At 48.5% G+C, this 18078-nt stretch overlaps 1 pseudogene; it reads right to left on the reverse strand.

The window, feature by feature from the left end:
* Window positions 1-14978: 14978 nt before the first annotated feature.
* On the reverse strand, window positions 14979-15157 carry LOC144891903 (U2 spliceosomal RNA; annotated as a pseudogene).
* Between the last annotated feature and the right edge of the window lie 2921 nt (window positions 15158-18078).

Raw genomic sequence — 18078 nt, forward strand, 5'->3', positions numbered from 1 at the left:
ACCTTGGCCATTGCGTAAACCAACGGCTTGTGGTCGACGAATGCCGTGAAGGGTCGGCCCTCCAGGAGGTGGCGGAAATGGCGAACGGCCAGGTGTAGACCGAGGAGCTCACGGTCAAACGTGCTATATTTGAGCTCGTTCGGCCGGAGCTGCCGGCTGAAAAAAGCGAGTGGCTGCCAAACCCCGTTCACCCATTGCTCATGTACGGCGCCCACCGCGTAGTCGGAGGCATCCGTGGTGAGGGCGATGGGAGCGTTGAGCACCGGGCGAGCGAGCAGTGTTGCGTCGGCGAGGGCCCGCTTTGAGCTTTGGAAGGCCGCGTCCATTGCTGCGGACCAGACGATGTCGTGCTTGGCCGGCTTGCCCCGGAGGGCTTCATAGAGGGGCCGCATGAGTTGAGCAGCGCGGGGCACGAAGCGGTGTTAGAAATTCACCATTCCCAGGAATTCCTGCAGGGCCTTTATGGAGCGGGGACGCTGAAATGTGGTGATGGCCTCGACCTTGGTTGGCAGCGGCACAGCCCCGTTCTTGGTGATGTGGTGGCCCAAAAAATCAACGGCCGTCGTGCCGAAGTGGCATTTGGCCGGGTTGACGATGAGGCCATGCTCGCTGATGCGCCCGAACAGTGTTCGGAGGTGGAGGAGGTGCTCGGCCCGGGACGTGCTGGCGACGAGGATGTCGTCCAGGTAAACGAAGAGGAACGGCAGGTCACGCAGCACGCCGTCCATCAAGCGCTGGAACGCATGAGCCGCGTTCTTGAGGCCAAATGGCATCCATAGGAATTCGAATAAGCCGAACGGCGTGATGACGGCCGTTTTAGGGACGTCGGCCGCCCTGACAGGTACCTGGTGATATCCCCGTATGAGATCGATTTTTGAAAAAATGACCCGTCCTCCCAGACGGGCGGAGAAGTCTTGGATGTGCGGGATCGGATACCTGTCGGGGGTGGTAGCGTCGTTAAGGCGGCGGTAGTCGCCACATGGGCGCCAGCCGCCCCCTGGCTTTGGGACGATGTGTAGTGGCGAAGCCCACGCGCTATCAGAGCGCCGCACGATGCCGAGGTGTTCCAAAGCATCGAACTCGGCTTTGGCCACGGCGAGCTTGGCTGGGTCGAGGCGGCGGGCTCTGGCGTAGACCGGCGGGCCCGTGGTTGGTATGTGGTGCTCGATCCCATGTTGTACTGCGACGGCCGAAAATGTCAGCCGCGTGAGGGCCGGGAACTCCGTGAGCAGGCGAGCAAACTCGTTCGCCGCCGGGAGGGCGCATGCCAGCTCGGTCGGAGCGGAGCTGCTGAATGTGCATACCAGGGAGCTGTAGGTCTCGGCGTTGATGAGGTGACGCCGTTGGACGTCCACCAGCAGTCCGTGTGCGCAGAGGAAGTCGGCGCCTAGCAGAGCCATGGGCACGTTTGCGGTTACAAACGTCCAAGTAAAGCGTTGGCCACCGAAGCAGAGGGTGACGTTGCGCGGGCCGAAGGTGCGGATGGCCGATCCGTTGGCCGCAACCAAGGAGGGGCCGCAAACCGCGGACTGCCTGTCCTGATCAGAGGCGGGTATGATGCTCAGTTGGGCGCCGGTGTCGCACAGGAAGCGCCGTCCGGATGCTTTGTCCGTGATGAAAAGTAAGTTGCCCGTGTGGCCGGCGCTCATGGCGGGTAATGAACGCCAGCCCGGCCGTTTCCCGGCCTGCCGAAGGTGCACGGGGGTCGGCATGTCCGGGCCTTCTGTCCAAACCTGGCATGATAGTAACACCACGCTTGGTCAGGTGGAGGCCCCGGTCGTCGTGCTGGAGGTGGTCGGCTCAGCGTAGCGGCCGCCAATTGCGTCGGCAGTTCGGTCGTCGACCATGCCGGGTGCTCGGGCGCCATGGGCGTTGCGTCAGACGGCGGTGGGCCCCAGGTCGCTGCTGCAATGCGTTGGCCTGCCGCGGAGATCTTGTCGGCTTCCCTGGCGAGGGCGCGGGGATCCGTGATCATTGTGCTTGCCAGGGCGAAGCGTACCGGGCTAGGCAGCTGATGGAGGAACAGCTCCCGGAACAGGAATGCCGGAGAGTGCTCGCCGAGCAGCGAAAGCGTGTAGTCCATTCGCTCGGACGGGCGCGTGTCGCCGAGCTCGGGCAGGTCGAGCAGGTGCCATGCGCGTTCCGCCGATGGGAGGGCGAAAGCGTCGAGGAGGAGCTTTTTAATCGCGCCGTATTTGTCAGCGGCTGGCGGGCTCTCGAGGAGGCTCAGGGCGCGGGCCGCAGTGGCTGAACCGAGCGCTGCTACCACATGGTGGAAGCGGGTGTCGTCGGCCGTCATGCCTCGCAGGGCGAACAGGGAGTCCGCCTGGGCAAACCAAACCGCCGCGTGAGCCTCCCAGAAGGTAGGCAGTTTCAGGGCAACTGCCGTGTCCATGTCGGTAGGTCACCAATGAAGGAGCTGTGCTCCCACGTAGTCGGAAGAATGGACGCGACAAAAAGCTGGAATTCGTCCGAGTTTCTTTATTGTCAGAAAACAACTCGGGTACTCTGAAAAGCCCGTTTATCGGGCAGCAATATATATATACACACATTATCCCGGAGCGTTTGCCCGGGAAAGGCGAGAGGGGGCGTGGCCAGGCGTCCTGGCCGCGGCCTGGCAAGTCGAGGGCGTGCATGCCCGGGCGTCCCGGACGCGCCCTGGCAAGTCGAGAGCGGGCGTGGCCGGGCGTGCCCGGGCATGCCCGGGCGTCCCGGCCGAGGCCTGGCAAGTTGAGCGCGGGCCTGCCCGGGCGTCCTGGACGAGCCCGGCATGGTGATCGCTCCGCGTCCTTGGTAGGTGCAAGGCGATTGTGTAAACCCAGCGGTAGCCGCTACAACACTATATGTCGTTTTTGGCCCTGTCTCGCAATGGTGAAGATTCACTTTAAAATTATAGTGGCCGGATCCGAATCCGCATCTTCACCAAAATCTAATCATTTTGTCCGTGCCATATACACTTTCTATCTGCCAAATTTCGTCCCAATCCATCCACAACTTCTTGATATATCTTGTTGACAGACAAACAGACATGAGTGAAAACATAAACATATCCACCTTCGGTGGAGGAGGTGAAAGGACATAAAATGTCATTGGCTCCGCCGTGGTTTTAGTTATTTTGCTGTTCGGAGTTAAAGGCTCCCAAAAAATGGGGCCATGCATGTCCGATAAATGGATGGGGATCGGTTGAAGTAACAAAATAGCCACCAGACGGCCATCTTGGATCTGATCTCGAAAAAAAATGACGTGCCTATGTAACCCATCATTCATTATCTGTTTGCTAAGTTTGAACAAGATTGGCAAACACATGTCCGAGAAATGGTTGAGGACGTGTTCAACATCGGGTTTTTTACAACTAAAATGGCCACCAGCCGGCCATCTTTGATCGCATCACGAAACAAAATGATGTGCATATGTCATGCCTTGTCATTGTGCCAAGTAGGACCAAATCGGTCCATACATATCCAGATATATGGTTGCGGATGCACGGACACGGCCAAATCCATAAGCCCCCGCTTCAGACTAATCCATAATCCATAACACGGCCAAATCCATAAGCCCAACGGGGGCTAATAATAATAAAATAATTAATTTCCAAATAATTGGCAAATAGCATACCGAATCCGCAAAATAGACCACAGTGAACACACATTTGTGTTGAAAGATTGGCCTGTAAAACCTTCCCTTTTGAAGAGGTAGACATCTGTACAAACAAACATACTGACATTGTATTTTATATGGTACATAATTGTGACCAAAACGTCTTCTTCTTAAAATATAGAACAAACCGAAAAAAACACAAGCAGTCCATCAAGCCGTGCGACTAAATATCTATTAATTACGTACTGTTTGAACGTCTGTTGCATCCTGTCTATTAATTGCATATGTCTGTTGTTATGAATATTGGGGTAGAGTGATATATAGATCAGGTAGATCTGTGTAGGTATCATGCTCTGACTGTCGTGAAGACGAACCACCCCTTGTAATAAGTGGAGGATCTCTTTCACCCGGATGTCGGTTTAAGCTCGTATATTTATGGTCAAAGGAGGATGGCCTTGTACTAATTATCGCAGGGAATATGCTAATTCCCCTGTGTGTGAGACCTTGTGATTTATCCATTGTCCCTTATGGCACTACACCAATAGACACTCGGCAGGCCCAACAGCACCACACATACCAATTAATTTCTCCCCACAATAAAAGTCACCGGAATTGCAGGCAGGAAGCGCCCATGCATTGTGCCAACATGGCGATAAAACATTGCTCATGCAGGCTGAGGCCATGCCCACCTCACGATGGATTGGTCAAGGTGGTTTGATGGGGAGATCACACCAATGAAAGGCCAGAGTAAGGAAGGACTTGTGATTGGCCAGGGGCGGAGCAAGGAGCGACCCACTGATTGGTGTGAAGAAGCGACGGCCTGATTGGCCACTGACCGATGGCATGAGGAGGAGAGCGCGAAGCGCGAAGCCAGTGGTGAAGGACTGACGTGGGAAGAACATTCTCGAGGTCGAGAGGCGACGGACTGATTGGAAGGGAGGACCGATGACGTCAAGAGACAAGACGTAAAAACCACGGCAAGCCAGCATTTTGCCCTCTCGTTTTTGGATCCCTTGGTGCCTGGACCTCGTTCACTACTGCCCTTAAGATTCCTCTACTCCGACCTCTTGCCCTCAAGCCTTCCTTCACCCTCGACTCTCTCTCCCTTCTGATACGGATGTTGGGTGCATCGCCGTTCCATGCCAAATTCACGAGGACATTGCACGGAGGAGCAAGCGGGCTGCACGCTCGTTCGCTTCGCACAGGAGGCCTTCATCGGGGCCAAGCGAACAAGGGCGAGTCGAAGCCTTCTTGGCGCCAAGGCGTTTTGGCGCGCATGGAGCCGCGTCCTGACTGTGCACACAGGGCCGACACCATCCCCGACGAGAACACGAGTGGTTAAGCTAAGCACACACACACGTACCCTGTTATTTCTATTTATCTGTCCTGTGTCTGTGTTTAAGTCTGGTGTGAGGGATCCCAATTTAGGACATTAATTTGAGCGTCGCGTTTTCATTGTTCTCGGGTTCCATTAAAGAAACCTGTTATTTTTGTACATTGTAAATCGGTTTTCCTTTGAGTTACCTTTTGCAGGTTTGAAGACTGCTTGAGGATCGCGTCAGGTAAAAGCTTTCAGCTTCTTCTTCTTCTCTCTTCCTCCGCACGGAGATAATAAATCCGCTATTGAACAATGCCTCGAAGTAACGCTCCATTGCTATCCGTGATTTCCCGGTCTTCACCGAGGGGAATCACGCGACACTATTCATTATGTCCTGTTGGAATATACCTTTCTACCCTTCCTTTACACTGCTGAGACCGCTTAAACTTTCGAAAACCCTTTAAGACCACAAAGACCCCGACAGGCCCTTAAAAGCCCCGGAGACCCTTAAAGACTTAAAAGACCCAGATGACCCAAAATAACCTGAAGAGCTAAACGACCCCAAAGACCCAAAGGACCCTGAAAACCTTTGAAGACCAAAAGACCCCATAGACCTCACCTCAAGACCCTGGAGACACAAAAGACCCCAAAGATCCAAAAGACCCAAAACATCCCGACGACCCAAATGACCCCTAAGACCGTTAAAGACTATAAAGACCCTTAAGACCCCCAAAGACTCGGGGAGGAGTGGGTATCTTATCAAGATTGAATATTGAGCCGGCTTGCGTTGCGTGACCCCGCTTGTGAATGGCTGTTTCCGACATGCCGACGATGGCGATTGATCTCGGTGACGTTTGGCAAGACTTTCCATTCCATGACCACGAGCTTCCCTTGGATGGAATGGCTTCAGATGCTTATGCATTACAGAGTTACTCTTCATGTAACACTGTAAGACAACTTCTTCCTGCAGAGCACGCATCAAAATTGCTTTGGATTTGAAATCTCGCTCAGTTTTTCAGGATTATTTTCCAGATTTTCGTGATGCTCGATGATGTACCAGATTTCGTGATGCTCGATGATGTACCAGATTTTCGTGATGCTCGATGATGTACCAGATTTTCGTGATGCTCGATGATGTACCAGGTTTTCGTGATGCTCGATGATGTACCAGGTTTTCGTGATGCTCGATGATGTACCAGATTTTCGTGATGCTCGATGATGTACCAGATTTTGGTGATGCTCGATGATGTACCAGGTTTTCGTGATGCTCGATGATGTACCAGGTTTTCGTGATGCTCGATGATGCACCAGGTTTTCGTGATGCTCGATGATGTACCAGGTTTTCGTGATGCTCGATGATGCACCAGGTTTTCGTGATGCTCGATGATGCACCAGGTTTTCGTGATGCTCGATGATGTACCAGGTTTTCGTGATGTTCGATGATGTACCAGGTTTTCGTGATGCTCGATGATGCACCAGGTTTTCGTGATACTCGATGATGCACCAGGTTTTCGTGATGGTCGATGATGCACCAGGTTTTCGTGATGCTCGATGATGCACCAGGTTTTCGTGATGCTCGATGATGTACCAGGTTTTCGTGATGCTCGATGATGCACCAGGTTTTCGTGATGCTCGATGATGCACCAGGTTTTCGTGATGCTCGATGATGTACCAGGTTTTCGTGATGCTCGATGATGTACCAGATTTTCGTGATGCTCGATGATGTACCAGATTTTCGTGATGCTCGATGATGTACCAGATTTTCGTGATGCTCGATGATGTACCAGATTTTCGTGATGCTCGATGATGTACCAGATTTTCGTGATGCTCGATGATGCACCAGATTTTCGTGATGCTCGATGATGTACCAGGTTTTCGTGATGCTCGATGATGTACCAGATTTTCGTGATGCTCGATGATGTACCAGGTTTTCATGATGCTCGATGATGTACCAGATTTTCGTGATGCTCGATGATGTACCAGATTTTCGTGATACTCGATGATGCACCAGGTTTTCGTGATGCTCGATGATGTACCAGATTTTCGTGATGCTCGATGATGCACCAGATTTTCGTGATGCTCGATGATGCACCAGGTTTTCGTGATGTTCGATGATGTACCAGGTTTTCGTGATGCTCGATGATGCACCAGGTTTTCGTGATGTTCGATGATGTACCAGATTTTCGAAGCAGATTTTTCTTTACGAGGAGGTTAGTTAGGTCCAAAACTTCAATTCCGTGACCATTTTCTGGCTAGTAAGGTTTGACGATTGATTTGACTTCTATTGACATTTTATAACAAAAATAGCCTCTATGTCCCTCCCAAAAATCCCGGCATTTTTCGCCAGAGGCCCGAATCCAAGATGACCGCCGGCACTATCTTGAAAAATTAAGTTTTGAACCAGAACACCTAGAATCACGTACAAAGACAGTTTTTTGGGTAATTTGACCACGAGGATTCCGAATCTGACATTAGTTTGACGTTATGACATTATTTTGACCTAGAAATCCAAGATGGCCACCATCCAGTAGAGCGAAAATGCAACTTTTGTACTTAAACATGTTAAAGAAACTACCTCCATAAGGATATCTTGCAGTAAAGTAATTGATGATTGCATGACAAGTAAACTCATTACACTTCAAAATAAGCTATTTTTAATAGCTGTGACTTGAACAGTTTTCAAATGAAGTAATTAATCAATATGACCTTTAATTATATGATTAGTCCGAATCAGAGCATTCTGCTTCACTAGAATCTGAATCATCAGATTCCGATGAATCTCCCCGCCTTTGTACATCATCATCTCGCTCCTCATTCCCCTCCTGGCTCTCATCTTCCTCACTCTCTTCAGCTGGCCCTGGTGCAGGTAGATGTGTCGGGAGAGCAGGTTGTGTTGGTCTTGTGTTGTCGCGATGTCCTGTCTCATCAGGACAGATCAAACATCGCTCGAGGTCATGCATGGTCCAGAGGTCACGTAGGAGAAGCACGTTCGGGTAGCTGATCCCCATGCCCATCTTGTAGTAAGAGTCAATAAGCTCCTTGCTGCGAGTCATCCCATGAAGGGTGACGGTGGCATTGATGGCGGTAGTGGTGGGTCGCTTTGTAATGTACTGCGTGATGAGAGAGGTGAGAGAGAGTGTGCTGGGAGACAGATCTACCTCCTTCTTCCCCTGCAAAGCATATAGCAGCTGCACCATGAGAGGCGAGAGCTCTTCCTCCTCTTCTAGCTCCTCGACTCTTGGCGGCCATGGGATGGGTTTGATTGACTTGACATCATTCTTGAGCCGCTTAGCCACATTGTGCACCAGTTGTTCACTGCTAACACCGATGGCGGAGAGTGCTGCTTCAACATATGAACCACCCCCAGACATGTCATAGACTAGGTCGCTCTGGTTTCTCTGAGGGCGGGAGTGGAAGCCGATCTTGCCCTCAAACTCCCGGGTCAGGATATCTTTGATAAAGGATGACTTGATGCTGGATGTTGAGAAGCCATACCGAGATATGATAGAGCTGTAGTCTTTGAGGAGGCTCTGTAGTGACCTTAGCTCACGTTCCTCAAAGATAACTGTTCTGATGTGGTCAAAGAAGATAGTCTGAGCCTCACGGAGATTGACATTGTGCATGCGTGGGAGTTTGTCATCTTCACTCATTTTCTGGTAACTACGCACATATTTCAACCAGCATTTGTTGTGATATCTGATCTCAATCGCATATGGGTCATCAGCTGCATAATCGATCACACAATTGATTCTGTCTCGCATGCTCTGATCTTCGAGGACCACCGTGTGACTCTTGAACGTTGCCCATGCATTATCATACGAAATCAGGGACAGCTTTGATTCTGGGTGCTTTGCCGACTCCGGTTTACAGCACCAGACACATTTTGTTTTTTCATGTATCAGCCCTTCTACACTTGATCGCAGCCGCTTGGCAGGTGGAGAAGCAGCCGGGGGGAAAGCCTCAGACATGGACGAAGACTGAGATTGGCATTCCTTGACTTCTCGTTTTTTCTGTCTTGTCTTGGCCTGCTCCAGTTTATTAGCATTCCATAAGGTCAGCCTACATGATTTATGGACACATTGTCTGCCGGGACCATTATCCCAATTGACTGTTGCATAAACGTCTCCGAACTTGTCAAGACCGCTCCATAACAGGGCTTTTTTCTTGAGATTTTCCCAACTCTCAACGGAGGTAACGACATCAGTGGCTTCATTGCAAAGCCCGCCACACTGGAGGACACACGGAACGGTGGACATTCTCTTGACAGCGATCTTCTGAATACTGCGCTTCTCAGTGCCGTCTCATTCGCTCGTATACTCCCTGGAAAGACAGAAATAAGTATATGACATTACACACACAGACAAATAAAAAACAAGAAAATAGCAATTCACTAATCAGGACCTCAATTCCGTGGCCAGTATAGATTTAGCCAAAATAATGTGTTAATTCATGATCATATGTTCTCCCATTTAAAAGTTGCATTTTCGCTCTACTGGACGGTGGCCATCTTGGATTTCTGGGTCAAAATAATGTCATAACGTCAAGCTAATGTCAGATTCGGAATCCTCGTGGTCAAATTACCCAAAAAAGTGTCTTTGTACGTGATTCTAGGTGTTCTGGTTCAAAACTTAATTTTTCAAGATAGTGCCGGCGGTCATCTTGGATTCGGGCCTCTGGCGAAAAATGCCGGGATTTTTGGGAGGGACATAGAGGCTATTTTTGTTATAAAATGTCAATAGAAGTCAAATCAATCGTCAAACCTTACTAGCCAGAAAATGGTCACGGAATTGAAGTTTTGGACCTAACTAGGTCCAAAAGATTGGCATTGCTTCACTAGAATCAGATTTTCGGGAATTAGGTATTCCCTGCCTCTTCCGAGTTTTTTTTGCAGCACAGAGGAAAAGCTGACTTCGTCTGTCTCGGTCCCACCTTGAAACACGGAAATGCTCCTGGGAAAGAAAATGAGAAGCAAACGTTGCTTCAAAATATTTGCAATCCTCCAGGAAATTGTATATATTTTTTCAATTCAATAAAAAAAATTGACCCTGTTTACCTGGGCGATGTATAAAGCAAGAGACCGCTCCTGGATTGCTCCCGACTTTTTTTAATTTGCTGTGAAGAAATATTATTATTTTGGAAATTCACAATACTCTCTACTGATATAATAAGCTGATGCTGTCTGCCGGATTCAGGAAGAAGTTCGACCAAAAGGAAAAATACAAATTACAATGTTTTATAGCCGGATGCCGTTCCTGACGCCAAGCCTTTTTTTGACCAGTGTTGAATGTACAAAAATGTCAGTGATGTGGATAATCAGAGAGTACTCCAGTACTCTCTATGTCGGGATGGCACGGAAAAAAATGTCGCTCCTATCTGCTGCATGCAAAACTATAGTTGGATTATCTTATTTTAAAACTCACTTTGGCTACATATGAGACCGACCTGGTCTGTTCAGCTGATTGTCGAGGAAGGGATCACTTTTCAGTTCTCCAGACCAATGCAAAAGCAAAATATAGCGAAAAAACGCGATCGGTCAAACCCGGGAATTCATCCCCTTGGTCAGCATCATCATCTATCTATAATTCCAGTAATCTCTGTGTGTGTGTGTGTGTGTGTGTGTGTGTGTGTGTGTGTGTGTGTGTGTGTGTGTGTGTGTGTGTGTGTGTGTCTGTGTGTCTGTGTGTCTGTGTGTGTGTTTGTTTGTTTGTCTGTGACCGCTGTTTCTCGACAACCACGGGTCCGATATACTTGAAACTTGCCAGGTATATTGCTGGGGACCCGAGGATGTGCCTTTTCAAGGTTTGAAATTAATCGGACAAGTAGTTACCGAGCTATGTCCAAAAAACGATTCAACCAATCAGAGAGCAGCGAGCTATCACGTGTGCCGAACGTGGCGAACAGACTCTGCCTCGGACGGCACATTTGAGAGCGTATTCATTTATTTCACGTTTGCAAACTATGTTGGCGTTAAACTATGTTTTAAAACTAATAAAAACTAATTTGCGATTCTTTCGCTTTCCTGCGCGTTTGTGCACGCGATGGCGATTTCTTTACCAAACTCCGCAAGCCGTTCGCTTTGGACCAAACCATTTCATGTAAATAGAGGGGGGGGATTGTCACCGTACTCGCAAGCCGTTCGCTTTGGACCAAACCATTTCATGTAAATAGAGGGGGGGGGATATAATTTTAGATATAGATATAGTACGGGCATGCCCTAGTAATAACAATAATGATAATAATAATCTTCCTCAGACGGCATTTTTCCGAGCTGCCTCTATCAATGGCAATGATTCTGCTACCATTCGACAGAGTTTTACTTCCTGCAACATCCTTTGGTATTATAATTCTCGTGGCTTGAAAGGATTCCTCAAAAAGTACACAAAACGACATTTCTTTGTAAAAGAATAGGGCTGGGGTGGGCGTGGCTATGACTGTCAACCAGCTTGATGGGGGCGGAGCCGCTAGACACATTTTCCTCAGTGTCGGCGTTATGCTATTATATGCGTGATAATGTGATGTGGCATAAAATAATATCAGCAGAAATATCATGTCTCGGGAAAGGCCTTGTTTTTCAGTTTTACATTTGTGAAAATAAAATAATAGCCGGCGAAGCCGGTGTTGTCAATAAACGAGTACGTATTATGTTGAAAACCTGATTATGCCTTGGCTCGAGAATCCGAAGCGCCGTGGGCGCAGCCATCTTGCGTGGGCGGAAGTATGCATAACAAATTTTAAACGTTCATTAGGAGTTTCTTTCACCCGTCGTCGTTTGATTCACAATCTTATGCACCTCCGATGTATTACGAAAATAATTTAAGACCAACATCGGCCCGCACGGGCCTGGTTATCTTCAACAAAACGCGTCACCAAACACCGGACCCAATGAGAGATTGAGAGTCGAGCATTTGCAAAAATATTTCTAAAATGAAAGCGCTCAATGATGGGCGCCATCTACCGGATGCGGAAGTTTGCATAAAACAATTGCGAAAAAGGTCAATCGGAGCTTGTTTCACCCGTCGTTCTTTGATTAATAATCTAATGAAACCTCTCATTAGTAATTAAAATACGTTAAGACCAACCTCGTTATCTTCAACGAAAATCGTCATCAAACACCAGAACCAATTATTATTACGCGTTTCGGACGGTGAAAACGGCGTCAAATATTCTAAAATTGACGAATTATTTTTTAGAAATCTCGCGGCCGTACGGGATAGTTTTTCACGGCCAGAAATATGGTATAAGCGGTTTACATATTTAGTTTAGAAATACGGATAGTTTTTCACGGCCGGAAATATCCGAAGTTGAGATGGAATTCACCGAATTAATCACTGCAAGCTAACGTCTTCTGGTGGACGAAGCTGCCGTGCCCGGAGAGTCAGAGAACCAGCCATGGCGCCTGACAGCGACTGAAGTTAGAAGACTACACACTTACTGTGAAAACGTATGTTAAACCCAGTTAAAAATAGGCCTTAAGCTAGCACATCGTATACTTACTTCCTTAAGCTTCTTGTGACATTTATTGTATTGTATGCAGGTATTGCCATCGGGGAGGAGTCTGCTCTTCTCTTTTACCAAGGCTTACCAGGTACGGTACCTACTACACCTACCTACTACCAACCTACCTACTACCAACTACCTAACCTACTACTGATGCCATGGTGATGGGTAAAATAGTGGCAAGAGGTATGCAGGTATTGGGGAGGACTGTCTGCTCTTCTCTTTTACCAAGTCTTACCATGTACGGTACCTACTACACCTACGTACTACCAACTACCTAACCTACTGATGCCATGGTGATGGGTAAAATAGTGGCAAGAGGTATGCAGGTATTGGGGAGGACTGTCTGCTGTTCTCTTTAACCAAGTCTTACCAGGTACGGTACCTACTACACCGACCTACTACCAACTACCTACCTACTACCAACTACCTACCTACCTACGACCAACTACCTAACCTACTGATGCCATGGTGATGGGTAAAATAGTGGCAAGAGGTTTTGGCTTCGCCGGCTCATTGCGGCTTTGCAGTCGGTACTAGTAGCAAGGTACTCGTGCTATACACCGCACATGGAACACGTGATCATGAACCCTCCAGTCGCGAGTCAATGCAAAAGGAACCACGTGATCAATAAACCATCTCGAGTCACGGTTTCTCGGCGCCAGATTCGCTACGTCGGCTCATCACTTATGCCGTCGTATAAAACAGACTGAACAAGGAATCCAGTCAAATTGAATCTACGATAAATGGAGGTGTGTGTGTGTGTGTGTGTGTGTGTGTGTGTGTGTGTGTGTGTGTGTGTGTGTGTGTGTGTGTGTGTGTGTCAGTCATACTTTTTCACGTCTATTAATTAATTCCGCACGATTCAAATGTGCCTTTTAACCCTTTAGACTGCCGAGACCCCTTAGGCCTTGGCAGACCCTTCAACACTTGACCCAAAATACCAAGATGACTCAAATCACCCAAAAGTCCCCGAGGACCCAAAAGACCCAGATCACCCCAAAGTCCACAAGGACCCATAAGTCCCCAAGGACCCAAGAAGTCTCTGATGACCCAAAAGCCCCAAGGACTCAGATGACCAATAAGTCCCAATGAACGGCCGGAAATGAACCGCCGGCCGGTTTCGGCGTCCCCGAAAACCCAAAAACCCCAGATGACGCAAAATCCCCAGATGACCCAAAAGTCCCCAAGGACCAAAAAGACCCAAAAGGCCCCAAACACCCAAAAGTCATCAAAGACCCAAAAATCCCTGAAGATCCAAAAGTCCCCAATTAAAATTTGGTCTAATGGACCAACGGACCCCCTAGTTTAATAAATATTTGAACTGACATTTCGTGTTCCTTTCATCTTTGTTTTGGCACACTGCATCGCCTGGAGTGGTCAATGGTCAATTAATTGATATGGCCTCCGCCCCTTTCCTTTGCCCCCAACCTATTGGTTAAAGGGAAACCACATCAGTTATTTTGGGCATTTCAAAGTGCAGGTCATTGTGTGGCCTGAGGCTGGATGAAGACATTACTCTTTGAGAATCGAGCAATAAGACAGAGCTGCAAGATACAGTCAGGGTTACGTTAGCGGTTCGACAATATTGGAACATGTGCAGTGTTTGACATTGCTGACTAAGATATCTTGGCACTTTTGCTCCAAGATTGGGTATCCTCTGAGTACCATATACCATTGTGTTATTCCACATTGTAAAAAATGACAGAAAGAAGTTCATTAACAAAATTATGCTAAATTAAAAAGGCAATGTGGGAATGACAAACTACAGTCTAAAAAAGGTCCTCAACAAGATAGGGATGATGTTGGTTAAGAGAGTAGCTCACAGTATTGCCGTCACATAACAACCCCGACATCACTGCCTCCAGACTACTGTTGAGAGCTCGGCCTTGCGAAAAGTATAATAAGCTCCGATATATAATTTCTGAAAAAGTATAAGAAGCTCCAATATAATTTCAGGGACTTCCTGCAGTTTCAGTTTTCTTTCCTACTTTTCTTTTTTATCAACATAGAGTAACCAATCACAAATGGACATAATTATATAATACTGAAATTAGAGATGTTCATGCAGTTTGTAAGAAGTTGATGATCATGCACTGATATTATAACATTGTACTCGGATTGCTAATTTGTACAATCTCATTATGTGGCTACACTACAAGAGTAATCAAGTACTGTGGTCACCAGTGAAATGTTTGTGGAAGCTTGAAGCAACGATTGATGAATTGTAAATGCGGCAGTGATGTAGGGATTGTTATGTGACGGCAACACTGTTGTCGACTCTCTAAAGTCTAAACCAACATAATCCCGATGTTGTTGAGGACCTTTTTTAGACTGAAGTTTGTCATCCCCACATTGCCTTTTTAATTTAGCATAAATTGTTTCTTAACTTGTGGAGAATAATCATGTGTGGGAAGATTTATTGGAGAGGACGAACCCACAAACCACTACACAACTTCCCGATTCACTCATCAGAGTTTTCAAGTTTAAATATCTCTCCAGTTGTAAAAGCAAATCTTGACCTTTCTCGTTTATGATCTTTTCTTTGTTTTCCAGGTCCCCCCAAAGGGGGTGCACCGTTCCCGGAGGTACTGCAATACCGGGTCGATACGTGGAGCGGACGGAGCAAGCCCCTAATCAAACTCCCGATACCAAAAATCCATTTAATAGACTAGTCCCGCATTGCGGAACATATCAGCTATTAAACTGATAAGAACAGATTTATTAAAAAATTTAAAAATCAAAACACAACGTTAAAAAAATTTAAAATTTCCCCCACAAAAGGGGTAAACAAATAAAAAAGAGAAAGGGACCCCGGAAATTTCCAGAAGATCATCCAGGGTCCAATAAGGGGCACAAAGCCAGAATATGTATGTTTAAATAATCAATAAAAATTTCCCCCACAAATGGGGGAATCAAATGTAAAACAAAAGGAGAAAGGAACCCCGGAAACTTCCGAAACATCATCCAGGGTCCAATAAAAGGCCCCAAGCCAGGTTTAAAAATCGCAGGACCAATCTATTATAGACACTCGCTCCTCGACATTTTGGCCACACAGTAAACAACAACAACAACAAAAAAAAGGACTCATGTGATTAAAAACGACACAATTAAAACAAACATCAACAAATACAAGACAAGACAAGACAATCAGGCTCCCTCGGCATACTGACGGTGGCCCGACATATGTTCAATATATATATCTCGCGATCCCTTAATTGCATCAATACAACACAATCTTCTCATCAGTCTGCGGTAAGGTCGTGAAATCCCCAAACGATTCAGGGCAGACTCATTGCCTGCGAACCACGACCCCAACGCCCCAACCACAAACCCGCACACCTGGACGTCCTTGCCCTCCACTGCCAATGCTCGACGCAACTCTGAATATTTTTCTTGTTTGGCCGTTGCACAGGCAGTGAGGGCATCAGGGCCATTGTCAAAGGGGACAGCCACATCCACAATGGTGATCTTGTTTCCCTCCACCACAGTGATATCAGGTCTTTCACGTGGGGAGGGATCACCAGGGACGTGTTGGTCAACAAAGACTTCCCCATGACAAATGGCCTTGACCAGGCGGTTCTGGATCATATTGTACCGGCGACGGATGGGCATCATGCTCGGGAGACAGTGGTCCACGATGTGTGCCAGAGTCTCTCGAGGATAATCACACCGCCGGCACTTGATTGGGCAGGAGGGGTTCCACCGGTGTATGGCAGCATTCGGAGGCAGACAGTTGAGCCTCGCCCTGTGAATAAAACGCCAGTCGCAAAAACGCATGAAAGATCCCCCCCGAATCCATGAGGAGCCGTTGGCGAACCTGTCTCCCTTCAAGCAAGCGGCCACCTTCCCTTGGTCTGGCATAGCGAGCAACTGCTGGGCAAACTTCTCTCTGGTCCAGCTCCTCAGTGAAGCGCAGATTTCACCCGCGCCACACTCCTGGGATTGGGCCAGAGAGACCATTGGCTCGCCTGAAAGGGCGCGGCGGATAGTTATTTTCAATCTTCTCGCAGCAGCCCTCGCCCTTGACCAGAGAGTGGAAATTTGGCCGCTATTCCCAGAATTCGCCAACGGCCCCTCCATAGAGCCAGACAAGAACTTGTCTATGTCTGACTCCTCAGGATCATGGTGGATCGTTCGGCGAACGACCGACAAGAGTTGCTGAGAGGCAATGCTGCGCAAAGAAGGGTCTTTTGAGGCCAGAATCCGCACCGTCTGAACGATGGTTTGGATATCTGCCTCAGACCCGGGGTGCTGCAACCCCAACCCGCCAACATCTCGGCCCGCGAATATATAATTATTTGTTGCGCGGACAGGTAGTTGGCAGATTTCTTTGGCAGCAGCGACAATCACAGCAACCAACTTGTGGACGTATTTCTTCGGGACATCCCCTGCGCGTAATGCGAATGACAAACAGGGTTGAATAAATGTTTGGATGGCATCCAACTTCTGCCAAGGTGCCAGCAATGACTGTTTAATTTTGAGGACATCCGCCGTCATATTAAAAATCAACGAGCAGATGTCCTCGTCATCGCGATATACACCGATGGGGGTTCCGAGATAACGATAATGTTCCTCGCTACTCAATGCAGGCATGGGCCTGCCCTGAATCGAAAATTCTGTATCGCCGACCCATATTCCCTGTCGACAACTCAGCGACAGGGATGCGCACTTTGCCTGCTTGAACTGCAGACTCAGCATGTCAGCCATGGCGGAGGCCACGTCAAGGAGGGCCGCGAGGCCCTCCTTGGTCCGGCTTAGAATGACCAAGTCATCGGCGTAAGCCAAGATGTTAACAGGCTCGCCATGGACTTTAACTCCGTGGCCTCCCGCTGCTGCTGAGACCTGCACAGCGCGCACAATCAGCTCAATAGTCAGATTGAACAGGATCGGCGATATGGGGCAACCTTGTTTCACCCCAGACTGAATCGGGACCGCGGTCGTCGGGCCCTCGTCAGTATTAATATTCGTAGATGCGCCGGTATAGACATCCCGGAGCAGCTGGATCAGCTCTGCCGAAGCGCCCATCGTACCCAGCGCGGCAAATATTGCTCCATGAGGCACACTCCCGAATGCATTACGAAGGTCCAACCAGGCAACAAACACATTCTTTTGGTTGCGCCTGGTGTCCTTCATGACCGTGTTAAGCAAAAAGGAGTGCTCAAAGCAGCCCTTGCTGGGACGCGAGCACTTCTGGGCCTCACTCAGCATACCATGCCGGAGGGCCCAATCACGAAGCCGATCTGCCAGGATCGCCATGAGCAGCTTATACAAGCAACTCTGTAGGGCTATTGGTCTAAAGTTCTCCGGGTCCTTGGTGTCCCCTTTCTTATGGATCAGGACCGTAGTGGCGCTTTTCCAGGAAGAGGGAATACAGAGCGCGCGTAGACATCTATCAAATATCTCTCCTGTCACACGACACGCTCCGTCCATCCTCTTTAAGTGTTGGTACTCCACACGGTCCAGGCCGGGGGCGGATTTACTCATGCGCCCCAGCCTGTCAGAAATTTCTTTCTGGCAGAGGGGCGCCGTCAACCCCCTCCCCTCTACCCGAGCCTCATCAGTATGGGGAACATATTTATTAAATTCCAGAGAGATGGCCTCTGGGTCAACAACCCTGGCGGAAAACACCTCGGAAAAGAAAGCCTCGGCCTTAGCCCTTCCGC

The sequence above is a fragment of the Myxine glutinosa genome, chromosome 4, assembly GCF_964187855.1.
Source record: "Myxine glutinosa chromosome 4, kmMyxGlut1.1, whole genome shotgun sequence".
Classification (NCBI taxonomy): domain Eukaryota; kingdom Metazoa; phylum Chordata; class Myxini; order Myxiniformes; family Myxinidae; genus Myxine; species Myxine glutinosa.